The sequence below is a fragment of the Macrobrachium rosenbergii genome, chromosome 3, assembly GCF_040412425.1.
Source record: "Macrobrachium rosenbergii isolate ZJJX-2024 chromosome 3, ASM4041242v1, whole genome shotgun sequence".
NCBI classification, from domain to species: domain Eukaryota; kingdom Metazoa; phylum Arthropoda; class Malacostraca; order Decapoda; family Palaemonidae; genus Macrobrachium; species Macrobrachium rosenbergii.
This window is the reverse complement of record NC_089743.1, coordinates 83,800,537-83,813,843: the sequence shown is the minus strand read 5'-3', so window position 1 is coordinate 83,813,843 and position 13,307 is coordinate 83,800,537. Positions and strand designations below refer to the sequence as shown.

Sequence of the window (13,307 nt, the reverse complement as noted above, 5' to 3'; positions counted from 1 at the left end):
CGTTAACCACACTTGTCTCGAAGTCGCAGTTTTGGAAGATTGTTCATGCTTCCGTAAAATCTGTAGGCTATGTAAAGCAGAGAATGCTATTTTGATTTCCTTTTCCTCTTACGATGCAAGGCGCAGGTCTTAAAGAAAGGTTCCTAAACTTAAAATGTTTTAACGTTTTAAAGTTGTTAACATTTTGAATATTTAAAATTACTGCAGTGGTCTGTCGTATTTGAATATAAAAATAACGTTTTCACAGTTTCGTGCAGCGTTTCTGGGAACCGGCCTTGTGGCGCAACGGATAACGCGTCTGACTACGGATCAGAAGATTCCAGGTTCGAATCCTGGCAAGGTCGAAGTCTGTTTTTTTTTTTCCTGTTTATATATTCTTCGTGTATTAGTAATACCACACAATGAATGGAAAACTGAAAGATAAACAGACAATGAAAATGTGCACTGGCAAGATTCATTGTTTTCTTAACGCATCGAAAAGTAATCATGGTTTATCTTAGTAACATCCGTTTCGTTGAAATGTCCACCAGTGAATAAAATATATTCAGTGTTGACAACAAAATGTGAAAACTGTTTATTTCCTTTCTTTTCGAGATATTTCGTGAATATAAGAAAACACTTTTTTTGGCAATGGTGTAAAGGTTTTCAAACGTGAATTTTCTCTGAGTGTCGAAGATGTCCTTTTCCTTGTTTTTAAATATATACTTTATATTAATTTATTTTCATATTTGTATTCGCAAACAGTATTTTATTCTCTCTCTCTCTCTCTCTCTCTCTCTCTCTCTCTGTGGCTGATGTGTGCTGAATGTTTATTGACTGCGCAGCTGACGAAAGTCATTTTTGATAACACTTTACGTTTGCTTTTTTATTGCATTTTTTAAGAATCTCTTCTCTCGCGTATCTCGAGTTTTAATTTAAACGATGTGATTTTTTGAAGCGTTTTTAGTACCAGGCCATGAAAAAATGTGTCATAGAAATTTGATTTGCATTGCTCTTATGTGTATTGAAACTATAACGCGTCGACGAATATTTGGAAGACGCGTAGGTTAAGCATTTGCATTGCTATATTTGGAATGACCACATGTGTTAGTCAAAGGAAGTATAAATATAGCAAATATGTCTTTGGACGAGGGTTAGAATTTAGGAAAATATATACCACAAATGTATCGAGAAATACTTCTTGCAAAACCAAGGCATGTAATATTTATCCATTGAAAATATCACTATATATATATTAATATATATATATATATATATATATATATATATGTATATATATATATATATATATATATATATATATATATATATATATATATATATATATATATTTATATATATGTGTGTAGATAGATAGCTAGATAGATATATGTATATATACTATATATACTATATATATATATATATATATATATATATATATATATATATATATATATATATATATATATATGTGTGTATATATCTTGTATTTATATATATATAATATCAAATATATATATATGCTATATCTTTTTCTCATAAAATTCAAATTATCCTTGCTCATTCGTAAAGAATCGACGTCTTTGAAACCGCCCAAATTCCTTAAATATCTTTCGAAAAGAACCACGCTCGAAAAAGTACAAGACAGGTACACACACATAGATGTAGACAGACGGAGGGGGCGGGGGGGGGAAGGGGAGAGTAAGAGTGGGAAGTTCGTAATGTAATCAGTAGCTGGGTTTGCTGTGCGTCCCCCAACACACGGTCAATTTACTGGGTCAACACGAAGGTCAACACTTACGAAAAGAGCTTTTGGTCGAGAGTTTGCGAGAATGGTGGTTTGGGATGAACCTGGTGGGGTTCATGGTGAATATTATTCAGTTATATTGTTTTTATGCCTCTCTCTCTCTCTCTCTCTCTCTCTCTCTCTCTCTCTCTCTCTCTCTCTTTCAAGATGTTGAACAGATTTCATATTCTTTCATATGCAAATCATTTACCGATTAAAAGTTTTATAAGAGCGTTCGCTCTTCTTCTTGTCCAGACTTTGCTGCAAGTTCTTAATTGTTGCTCTTTGAAGTGTTGCAGATTAAGGATAACATTATTTTGTTACCTTTTGTTTCCATGCCTCCGACACACTTGCTCATTACTTTATTAGGTTACAGAAACATATTTTACATATAAAAAAATAACTAATCCAGATATTTTCGAATTATGCATCTCAATTTCGGTCTAGATGTTCCCGTAAAACAATTAACTTATCCGTGGTAGAGGCTTGTTGTTGTAAAGGTTGTACATATTATATCTTTACTCATGTCTTGTGTATAATACGGATATATGTTCATGTTTTATTGACTTTATTTATTCTTGAAGTTGTTTTGATAACAAGAATATTCATTGCATTCCACTGTTTGTAAGATTCACCCTGTTGAGGTTAATGGAAGTTTATATATCTTGATCGCATTGGAACCGTAATACACATATAACCACAAGCTCACAGCTCACACACACACACACACACACACACACACATATATATATATATATATATATATATATATATATATATATATATATATATATATATATTATATATATATATATATATGTGTTATTATATATGTGTATATATATATAAAATATACGTATAATCTATATATAATGTATATATATGCATATATATATTGTCTGTTTTTGTGTGTAAAAGTTACATAAGCACACACGTACTTATGTAATCTTTATCTTCTTGCTTCGTTTATATTCCTCATGTTCGTATATTTTCTTTATCATGAAATCAAGTTCTGCCAGTTTACCATTACAGAATGTTTTGTACATTGTTCAAATACTCGGTGTCGTGTGTAGCCCAAAACGGAGGCGCTTTCCAGACAAAAAAAATCTTTCACAAAAAATCTTTTAAAACCAAACATAGCAGAAGGATTATCCGGCAGCAAAGAATAAACTCTAGGATGTAAATATGGATTGCTGGATACATATGATTCCAAGTACGCAATGCGAGAGTCGATTGTTTTTGCTCTTTCATTATTTTTTTCGCCAAATGTCAAAGGTCACGTCAGCAGTCAGTGGATGCGCCATTTTAGAGCCTCCTGCGGTAAACATCTCATGTGCCCAGACTTTTCCATTCGCCTTTTATAAGTAAGCCTGATGCTGAGTGGCGTTTAGAGTTCCTTTTGACTTTGGTGACTGTTTGTCACTATAATCTTCGGAGGGTTAGGCGAAAAGCAAAACTGAATTCAAAACAACTTCATTACTCTCTTACTTATCTGAAAATTCGTTGTTTATATGTGTATATATATTAATGTATACGTACATATATTTAATGTGTGTGGGCGTATATATATATATATATATATATATATATATATATATATATATATATATATATATATATATATATATATATATATTTATATATATATATATATACCACAATGCAAGACGATTTTGAATGAACATTAACAGATAAATGAATATACATGGAAATTGAATAAAGAAAATGAGATATTGATTTTATATGTTTTAAAACTTTGTTCCAATTTATAGGATTGCATTGCTACTTGGGTTATATTTCCGATACTCCAGATTTTAATGGAAATTTGTTCCTAAAGGAATACGAACCATATTCATTCATGTAGGATTACTCCTGTTGTGTATACCTAGGAAAAACGCAAAGTACTTTAAGAATGTGATTTCATTTCATTTTAAAGTCGTGTTACTGCTTTTCTCGGACATTATGAGGTTTGAGTAAAAAAACGTTTACAAATAAGGAAAAGCAAAAAACCTTGAACATTACCATGTATCCAACAAGGGTCAGATGGAAGCGATGCAAAGAGAGAGAAAGAGAGAGTGTAAGAGAGAGAGAGGGGAGGGGGGGGCCCTGTTTTGCCTGACAACAGAAAACATTCTCTCTCTCTCTCTCTCTCTCTCTCTCTCTCTCTCTCTCTCTTCCTCCGTCATAGTCTGGAAGATTTCGGTTGTCCCGTGAACGTCCCTCTGGAATTTTTATATGAGAATGAGGATGTGGGACTCCATTTCATTTCCAGTTTACGTGACAGCTAGCGCGTTTCGGCGTCAGCTGCCGCCGCCTTCTTATCTGCCGGTTGCTGTTGGTTACCTCTGTAGTCAAAGGCATAAAGGCGGCAGCACGAGTGTGAAGATGTCTAGTTAGGAGGCGTGATTACACGCTTATGCAATATTTCACCTCCCCTGGGTGTTAATTATTTTTGAAACAGGTCTCTTCTTGCGTCATCTGTGACGTCTTCTCGCTCTGCCTACGAACATGTGACATTTCCTTTTTTATTATTGTTATGTTCATGTTGTGACATTTCCTTTTTATTAGTGTTATTTTCATGTTGTGACATTTCCTTTTTATTATTGTTATGTTCATGTTGTGACATTTCCTTTTTTATTGTTATTTTCATGTTGTGACATTTCCTTTTTATTATTGTTATTTTCATGTTGTGACGTTTCCTTTTTATTATTGTTATTTTCATGTTGTGACGTTTCCTTTTTATTATTGTTATTTTCATGTTGTGACGTTTCCTTTTTGTTATTGTTATTTTCATGTTGTGACGTTTCCTTTTTATTATTGTTATGTTCATGTTGTGACATTTCTTTTTTATTATTGTTATTTTCATGTTGTGACATTTCCTTTTTATTATTGTTATTTTCTTGTTGTGGCATTTCCTTTTTATTATTGTTATTTTCATGTTGTGACATTTCCTTTTTGTTATTGTTATTTTCATGTTGTGACGTTTCCTTTTTATTATTGTTATGTTCATTTTCTTTTTATTATTGTTATTTTCATGTTGTGACATTTCCTTTTATTATTGTTATTTTCTTGTTGTGGCATTTCCTTTTTATTATTGTTATTTTCATGTTGTGACATTTCCTTTTGTTATTGTTATTTTCATGTTTTTTATTAATGTTGTGAATTCCTTTGTTATATTCATGTTGTGACGTTTCCTTTTTATTATTGTTATTTTCATTTTGTGACATTTCCTTTTTATTATTATTATTTTCATGTTGTGACATTTCCTTTTTATTTTTGTTATTTTCATGTTGTGACATTTCCATTTTATTATTGTTATTTTCATGTTGAGACATTTCCTTTTTATTACTGTTATTTTCCTGTGTATTATAGTATTAATAATTTCGAGTTGCCCGTTTTAGGCGCTGATGTTTCCTATGGGTCTTATGGTTTATATTCGTCCATTTATTTTGTAGTTTCTTTGAGTCGCTATTTACTTGATGCGAAGACTTTCTCTTTTCTTAATCAAGAAACGAAGTTAAAAATTTGTTTTCGTGAAATAGGCCTGCCTCTCTCTCTCTCTCTCTCTCTCTCTCTCTCTCTCTCTCTCTCTCTCTCTCTCTCTCTCTCGCTATAAAGCCATCTTTACCGCTACTCCTTGCCATAACTTTTTTTCTTCTGCTGAGTTTTCTTGGTAATTAATTGGGCAATCAACTTGGTGCACTGTTTGTTTATAATTGGTGCACTGTTTGCTTTATAAAAGCTGCTTCATGTATACCTTGGTCGAAACGGCATTGCTTTTAGCATCAATTGGCACTGCCACTCTGGCAGTAATTACATTATATATATATATATATATATATATATATATATATATATATATATATATATATATATATATATATATATATATATATATATATATATATATATATATATATGTATATATATATATATGTATATGTATATATATATATGTATATATATATATATACATACATACATACATACATACATACATACATACATACATACATACATACATACATACATACATACATTCACGTACTAAGTAATCACAAAAGTAAGCGCGTGATTTTGTTTATTAGCTGAAGCCACTGGGAACGTTCAAATTCAAATGACAGAGTGCCAAGTACTTTCGTGTATTTTAACACATCTTTGTGCCCCGAAGATGTGTTAAAATACACAAAGTACTAACACTCTGTCATTTCAATTTGAACTTTCCCAGTGGCTTCAATAATACATACACATATATATGCAGTGTATGTATCTATCTACATATATTTGTATATATATATATATGTATATATATATATATATATATATATATATATATATATATATATATATATATATATATATATATATATATATATATATATATATATGTATATGTATATATATATATATATGTATATATATATATATATACACACACACACACATTATACTTCCACTGTGGTCCCGTGGATGAAGACTATGAGAGATCCTCACATGCAACTAAAAAGGAGATACCAAGACTTTCGACATTTATTCAAAAGTCATCTTTAAGGGTATTAAATGTCTTGGTATCCCCTTTTGGTTTCATGAGAGATCTTTTATATATTTGTATGTATATGTGCATATGTTGCATGCATGTCTATACATATATATATATATATATATATATATATATATATATATATATATATATATATATATATATATATATATATATATATATATATATATATATATATATGCTTACGTGTAAAAATAACATGTATAGACATGCAACATTTGCACAAACTGATGCACCAGACTGGAAAATGGTATTAATGCATAAGTCTTTTTCCCAAATGTTTAAGCTTTTATGTATGCATTTGTAAATTTATAATTCACGAATTTATGCGTGCTGAATATGAGCAACTGCACTAAATAAAAAATGGTGGCATTTTTGTACGTATTGAAACTTTTGTCATTATTGTAACAATGTGATTATAATTGAAGACTGGCAGCCACGATACATTAGGCCTATAAAAACCGAGTTCTAGATGAAAATATTTTTTTTCGCTGATAGTGCAGCAGATAAAATAATTTTTTTCACTAAAATACTTCATGAAGTTGGTACATATCTTATCCATAGGCCAATTTTTGAAAATTACTGGGTGTCTATTCAAAATTCCAAAATGGCTGCCGTTTTTCAAGATGGCCATTAGCCAAGTTTTCAACATGGGACTCATGTGCCTCTGGTCATGTTTTTATGCATTTGTTTTGGTTATACACACTTTAGGCAGAGTCACCAAGCAAAAGTAAAATGTATTTCTGTTAAAGATTTCATATAGCAAATATAAATAAAGATGGCATCCAATATGACAGCCAAAACCCTTGAATAATCGCGTCTCAGGATTCAGTAGACATGGAAAAATGTCTTCCTGTTCAATACAATAGTCTGTATGTAATTTAGGTGTAGGTTTTATCTTTGGTTTTAGTTTAAAAGAGTGAATGTCAGCCCACAACCAGGGCACATTGGTGACTTCACTGCTGTATAACTTAGCATGGGGTACAGTATCAGCTAATCTTGCTTTACTTACGCTGTACCTAGCTTTGCTTTAGTGTAGTTTAGTAGTTTAGTGTCCCAGATGCTGTCTAACAGCCCCATATCAATTAGCCGATAGAAAGTATATATATATATATATATATATATATATATATATATATATATATATATATATAGTTGGTAGATCTAGTTAGACAGCCGCGCCTGAATTAGCAGCAGGTATCAGCGTGGGAGAGCCAAGCCAAGGGTAAGCGGAGCTCTACATGGCTTGTTTATGTACTTACCTGGATGGTGCGCATATCACACGGGACTTAAATGGCACTGGATGAATGATCGGGCTAGGTGTAGGGTGACCGGACCTAGTTGGATCCCAAACATCGTTGTGCGTATCAGATTAAGGTTGTAAAAGGATAGCCGCTCGGCCTTAGTCAAGAGCTCAAATAAAGTCAATCACAGGCAAATTGTAAAGTCAATCACAGAATGCATAATGATTTTAACCAACGTGCCATTGTTTCAGGAGAACCACACTGGATGAAGGCAGTGGCAAAACATATAAAAAACATACAAACAAGAGTTGTAGGGTCATGTTTAATAATGCAAAACTTGATCGTGCAAGAAAGCGAAGATCTACAGTTGAAGGTATTGAACCACAGGAAAAGCATGCACTGAATGAGTCATAACAATGAAGCATGCATTTTTTGTGAAAATGTGGCACCTGTCTCAGATCTTCGACAAGTAACGACCATGAATCTCAACTGGAGAGTACATGAGTGTGCTCACACACTTAATGATGGTAAATTATTGGCAAAATTAGGTGCAGGTGATGCACTTGCACAAGAGCTGAAATACCATCTTGTATGTCTCACTGGCCTTTACAATAGGGAAAGGTCCCATCTTAGAAATCTTGAGAAAGAACAATGTCACATTGAAGAACCAGATGTATATCCACTGGTTCTATCGGAGCTGGTTAATTATATCATTGAAACCAGATTGAGTTTGGATGGTTCTGCCATATTTCCTCTTGCAGACATATCCCAATTATACCAGCAGCGCCTGGAACAATTGGGCATTGCCTCACCCACTGTCAATACAACAAGATTAAAGAACAAATTGTTAGCAGAAATCCCTGAATTAGAAGACACAAGAAAGGAAGAAATGTGTCACTTGCTTTGCAGAAAGATGTAGCCTTAGACTATCTGACTACTCAGATACACCTGTGATTGCTAAAGCAGCAAAGACACTGAGGAAGCTTATTCTGGATCATCAGTCCAGGTTTGATGGCACCTTTGGTGAAGAATGCATCAATGATGCCATACCTCAAAGTCTGCTCCAGTTCAGCAGTATGGTCGCACATGGAGCAGACATAAAGTCACAGCTAAGGTTTGGCTCATCATAGTCAGACCTGACTATTGCTCGGCTCCTGCAGTACAACTGCTTCTCAAAACAGAAGGAAGGAACAAGTGTACATCGACACTCAAAGGATAGGGGAAACTCCTTTTCCATTGTTCATGGGCATGGCTATCTATGCCAAAGCCAGGAAGAGAAACCTGGTAGAAATGCTTTATGATCATGGTATGAGCATTTCCTATGACAGGGTGCTGGAGGTATCAGCCCGACTGTGAGATGCCACTGTCACCAAGTATATGGAAGAGGGTGTAGTCTGTCCACCTGTCTTGAGAAAGGGTTTTTTTTCCACTGTGGTCAAGGACAGCATCAGTCACAACCCTTCAGCAACTACGGCTACTATAATACCTCTTTTCATGAAACCAGCATTTTGGTATTTCAGCACCCTGCCAAAGACAACTGGGGGATAAGAGCGTCAGCCAGTACAGTTTGGGCCAGAGAGGGTAAAATCTGTACCTGAGCTACCTGGCTCCTTCACAAATATCCCCCTTGCTTCCTTCAAGTCCATAAATGCTACAGGCTTGGGCTTACATGCGCAGCTTTGTGTAGCTGCACATGTGAGGTGTAATCATAATGTGAGGTGTAGCTATAATGTTGCAAATGATGCTTCAGATACATCTGAATGAGAATTTCGTCACACTAAAGGGTGACACCACGCATCTTTAAAATCTTGCGTTCATTTCAGGCGAAAAAAAAAACACTGAATATAGACAAGATACTTTGTTATCATACTTCATTATAGTCTTGTGCTTGTATACTTTTCAGTAGCATTATGGGGTCCCTTTCCAAGATGTAGTATTGATAATAGCCCAATAGAAATGCTAGAAACAGATTCTCTGGCCTCGTAAATGTAGGCACAGACAAAAAATTTCGTCTATATCTTTCTTAGTTGCAGAGGTATCAAGCAAAATGTTTCATGGCAGCCATTTTGTGCGTCATCTTTATCACGATGGTAATATAGTAGTAAAAGCTCTGGTGATATCTTCAATTAACTCTTGTACCCAGGAAGACATTATCTGAATAATGATTGACGTATTTATTTCAACAATGGTTCACTCAAAGTATCAGAGACCGAAACAATTAGCGGCCATCTTGAAAAGTGGCCGCCATATTGAAATTTTGCGTGGACACCCAGATTTTCCAAAGAGGGGGTTAAAATGAGCACTTGTGCCAAATTTCATGCTTGTATCACAAACTGAGGTATTTTTCTACTTATCTGCTGCACTGTGAGGAGAGCGTGAAAATAAAAGGACAATGATTGATTCTGTTGGTTTTATACAAGTAAGGAAGGTGGTGCAAATCAGAAACTTAACATTGTTGTTATGCTCAGTAAAACCGGGTCTTGAATAAGTCAGAAGTAAAAGTTTATGGAATGCGTATCTGTTTAGGAGATTCATTTTTTATAGGGGGAAGGAGAGATCCAGGATAAGGGCACAGCTGATTAGATTTTCATAGTAACGTGGAGAAAGGGTAATAGTGCAGGTAGTTTGGAGTGAGTAGGAGAGAGTTTAGGCGTTAACGCCCCTTTACTCGAGGTTTGTGTAGCTGAAATGGAAATTGGCCGATGAGGAACAAGAGACTTTCTATATAAAAGATATGGATATTGATATGGGTGAACGGTGAACAGTGCAGGTCTTGTAATCTCTCGGTGCCTGCAAAGAACATTGTGAAAGGTGTTTCAAAGGCCAGAAATGCTTTTGAAATATATTTTATTTTTACTGTATTTTTTTCTGTACATTAAGCATAACTATCTGAATAGGAGAGAATTGAATATTGTCAAATTTTGATTAGCGTGATTGAATGGCAATTGTAATGTGCTCTATTATTATTATTATTATTATTATTATTATTATTATTATTATTATTATTATTATTATTATTATTCAGTAGATGAAACCTATTCATATGGAACAAGACCACAGGGCCACTGATGAATATGGTGTTCATTTGAAAGAAGTAAAAGAAGGTAATAGAAAATAAATACAGAAAGAGGAAGTAAAGGGAAATGCAGAAAGAGGAGATCTCACTTATTAAAAAAGACAAAATAATAAGTTAATAAATAGATAAAAATGTGTTAAAATGCTTGAACTTCTGAAGTTCCAATCGCACGACATCCTCTGAACCTTCCACAGCCCAACGGTGTGAGGAATAAAGGACCTCAGAAACTGAGAAGTTCGACAGCGAGGCACATTTACTGCATATTGGTGCTGCTGTCCGGCGAATCTGATTGCTTTCGGCAGATAAAGGGGATCAGGGATCAATTGTGAATGTTAAAGACATTTATGAAAAAGTAACAAACAAGAGACCATCCGTCGATGGTCCAAGTCATAACTGCTACTATTAGGATAGAGAAACTAAGAATAAGTTGCTCATTGATAATTCTGCGCTTCAGAAGAAAGTTGTCTCGTAAGTCTAGATAAAAAAGAAATAGCTAAAAAAAAAGAAAAATATCCTCTTATGGCATGTTAATGTAGAGTAGGTTAGAGATTATGAAGGACGTTATTTTGCCGATAGAAGCTGGAATAAGAATAGGACATTGCTACATAGCTGCGAGAAGAATTTTTTCCCTGATCTGGTGCAGATTTTTCGACCACGAAAAGTCAGAGGAGAAATCTGTATGCGGCACAGGCAGAGGAGTCTTGAGGAGGCCCTTGTTGATACCGATGAGGATCCATGGCAGAGAGGACGATAATTTATTGCAAGATGGGAGAGCAAGGAGAGTTTTCAAGCAAAATGTGTGAACGTGTATATAAAGAGAATGACTTATGTAATGTTTCGAAGAAGGTTTGATACGAATGTAAGATAACAATGACCTTATATTTGGATCCGATAAAGTGGTGGTGAGGGACAGTGATAAGTTGCAGGACCTGTCGGTTATTGAAAAGTTTTAGGAAGCGACTTAAAAATAATGTTAATGATGTTAGGCCCTCGCAGTAAACGAAAGCACAAATAGCTGGGTTATTAATTCGTTTATGGATAATTATCCAAGAACGTAGGTGATTGACTTTTGTATGCGGTTGGAAGAAATTGTTGATGGTGACTGTAGTATACGAAGTGCTAAAAAAAAAGTTTAAAAAACATGAGAGACTTGACTGGAAAATGTTGTATGGACTGCTAAGGCTATCCTCTAGGAAAGAAAAGATAGAATCTCCCGAAATTTTCTGCAAAATGCAAACGAAGAGGAGGGTAAAGAGAGAAGCAAATGGTAAAAATGTTGACATGCGTTAAGTTATTTTGGCAGTAATTGTTTGCAGTTGATTGATTTTGAAGCGCGAATGGAAGTCAGTTTCATTGTAAAAGGGGAATAATTTATAAAAGCTACTTGTTAGAAAAAGAGAGAATGTTATTACCCTAGAATTGTGATATTATGTGGAAAGAATAAGATTATAAACTAATATTTTATTTAGTATGATGAGTTTTCTGGGTATGTATGAGACGCGGCTTTTAAGCTGTAAATCTTAATTTTCTCTGGGGTTTTCTTTGCAGCAGCAACTAGGGATTTCATGAGATAGCTGTGGTAGTCTAGGTTTTCTGAATTTCTCCTTCGTACAGAGCTCTCTCTCTCTCTCTCTCTCTCTCTCTCTCTCTCTCTCTCTCTCTTCCCTGTATATATGTATATATATATATATATATATATATATATATATATATATATATATATATATATATATATATATATATATATATATATAACGAGCTTGACGGCAGGGCGCTATCCTGCGCACACGTCGGCTCGCCGTCGCTGTAGTTAGCACGGTCGATATGCAAGTGTACGAACCTACGTTTTCCACCGGGACGGACAAACAAGATCCATTCGCCTTTTATTATATATATATATATATATATATATATATATATATATATATATATATATATATATATATACATATATATATATATATATACAGACATATATATATATCTGTGTGTATGTATGAATATATAAATGTGTGTTTTCCTCTCGTATGATTTGTATGATTATGTATTCAAGGAGAGGCTCGTAGGAAATTCATCAAACGTGCTTACAAATTGACCACCAACTTCATTATAGATTCCAATTGCCTTTTGCAATATGATGCCCGAGAGGCTGTCGGCATCTTTTTGATCGTGCTGTGTTGACACACTAGACGAGAACAGTTTTCCCTTTGACTCTCCACATCAGCGCGATTGGTTTGCAATTGCTCTTACGGGAACCGTCCGTAGTGACGTCATTCTGTTGATGCGAGTTTGTGATTAGTTGCGGACTTGTTGGCTGGGGTTGGGTTGTCTGTTTGTAACTCGTGATTTGAACGAACCCTTGTCCAGAGAAAGAGGACGGTATTCGAAACTTTGTTATGTAGATTTGTCGTAGTGGTCGGGTTAGTAATTATTTCGTTGGAAATGTACGCTCTTATCGCATAATCCCATTAGTACTTTACGTACTACAGCTGTTATTAGATTACACACAGGTGAATTTAAAACATCATCCTGTTATTCCAACGATTTCATAATTAAACAGGTAGTCCTGTCGTTATTTCTGGAGAAAATTTGTAATAATTATTTGTAATTTTTACCATTTTTGCGCTTTATCACAGAGAGATTCAAGTATATTAGTGC

At 34.1% G+C, this 13,307-nt stretch overlaps 1 non-coding gene across 1 annotated transcript; it reads left to right on the top strand.

The window, feature by feature from the left end:
* The first annotated feature begins 271 nt into the window (after positions 1–271).
* Positions 272–344, top strand: TRNAR-ACG (transfer RNA arginine (anticodon ACG)). Its single transcript has one exon. It is a non-coding gene; the product is annotated as a tRNA-Arg (tRNA).
* Positions 345–13,307: the final 12,963 nt, after the last annotated feature.